Source organism: Ostrea edulis, chromosome 4, assembly GCF_947568905.1.
Source record: "Ostrea edulis chromosome 4, xbOstEdul1.1, whole genome shotgun sequence".
Taxonomy (NCBI): Eukaryota; Metazoa; Mollusca; class Bivalvia; order Ostreida; family Ostreidae; genus Ostrea; species Ostrea edulis.
In genome coordinates this window covers 62,522,111-62,523,577 of record NC_079167.1, presented here as the reverse complement: position 1 = coordinate 62,523,577, position 1,467 = coordinate 62,522,111, and the positions used below count along the sequence as shown (strand labels likewise).

The window sequence follows — 1,467 nt, the reverse complement described above, 5'->3', positions numbered from 1 at the left end:
CCAAACATGGGGATTTAGACACTGTGCACAATCAAGAACCCTATCTGCCCTTCTCAAAAATCTACCTCTCATATGGGGTCATCCACCTTCCCTCACAGCTTCAGACCTTTTGCTAGACCCTGCATGTTTTCACCGGAATTTCTTCAGCAACTGACCACGTGTCTTAGTTTCGTATTTGCACCCATCTATATGCTAGGAATCATGGTGACACCTACATGTTGTATATCAACATTTTTACTAAGCACTCAGCTACATTTGACATGCATCCTAAAATTATTGTATACATTTTTACACATGTAATATCACTTCAAATATGGGGTATTTCCATTTTTTGAAAAAGTTGACCGGGCACTCTGCTACCTATTAACATACTACGTTGCAGGCAGTATAAGTGGAATGGATACTTCGTTTGTATAAAACTAGTGATCAACGTTCACAACAAGCACATTTGTGCATTCTCTTCTTGCTTAACGTCTCTCTCGAGAATTTTTCACTCATATGGAGACGTCACCAAGACCGGTGAGGGGCTTCAAATTTAGGCCTTTATTCGGCGCTTACGGCCTTTGAGCAGTTAGGGTTCTTTAGCGTGCCACACCTACTGCGACACCTGATGCCGAACGTTGGGCGATGGAACTGTCACTACCTGTTTTAACGACTTAGGTCTGTCGCGGCCGGGATTCGAACCCCGGCCTTTCGCATGTGGGGCGAACGCTCTATCCACCAAACCACCAACCACTAAGCCACCGCGGCGGTTCACTTGTAGAGAAATGGATTAATAAAAATGCAGTTTTAAAATGACAATAATCGATTATAGAATTTTTGTTTGTTCGAGAAATCATAATGATATACGAATCAAAGAAAGATAACTTTGTCATGGTGACTAATTAAGAAGTTTTATGTAATTATTGTTGAAATTCACCTTTTAAAAAAAAATCAAAAATAGAATATCCATGAATTCAGAGTAAAAAGCATAAACGCAGTAATACATATACTTCACTTTTTGATTTTTCCTATTTCTATAAATAACTAAAAATGCATGGTTAAAACTTTATTTCCGTATGAAATATTGTAAGCAGGCGTAGTCGTGTGGATACTTCGTTTAATCAAATTCTTCACAAACCTTGAGAATTAGCGGTCTCCGCTTGTTTCCACTGACGCCATCCTGCAATTTTTACACCCGCTGTAAGGCTTTTTATGATCTTTAAATCCTCTCAACCCGTATTATGATATATGTAAGGGATACAAGACGAAGATGGTCTATTATGTCAGATACGGGACTGGCACGAGCTGCGTAGCGGCGAGTGATCAGTCCCGTATCTGACACAATAGACCATCGAGTCTTGTATCTTACTTAAAACATTGTTCTATCTAAAAACAAATGCATTTAAACGCACACAAAAAACCCACGTACAAATAATCATTGGTATAGACAAATATATTTACACCTTTCGTTTCTGATTTGTTTTT

The 1,467-nt window shown here is 38.8% G+C and overlaps 1 non-coding gene across 1 annotated transcript; it reads right to left on the bottom strand.

Moving 5' to 3' along the window:
- Positions 1 to 663: 663 nt before the first annotated feature.
- Positions 664 to 750, bottom strand: Trnav-cac (transfer RNA valine (anticodon CAC)). The gene has a single exon. It is a non-coding gene; the product is annotated as a tRNA-Val (tRNA).
- Between the last annotated feature and the right edge of the window lie 717 nt (positions 751 to 1,467).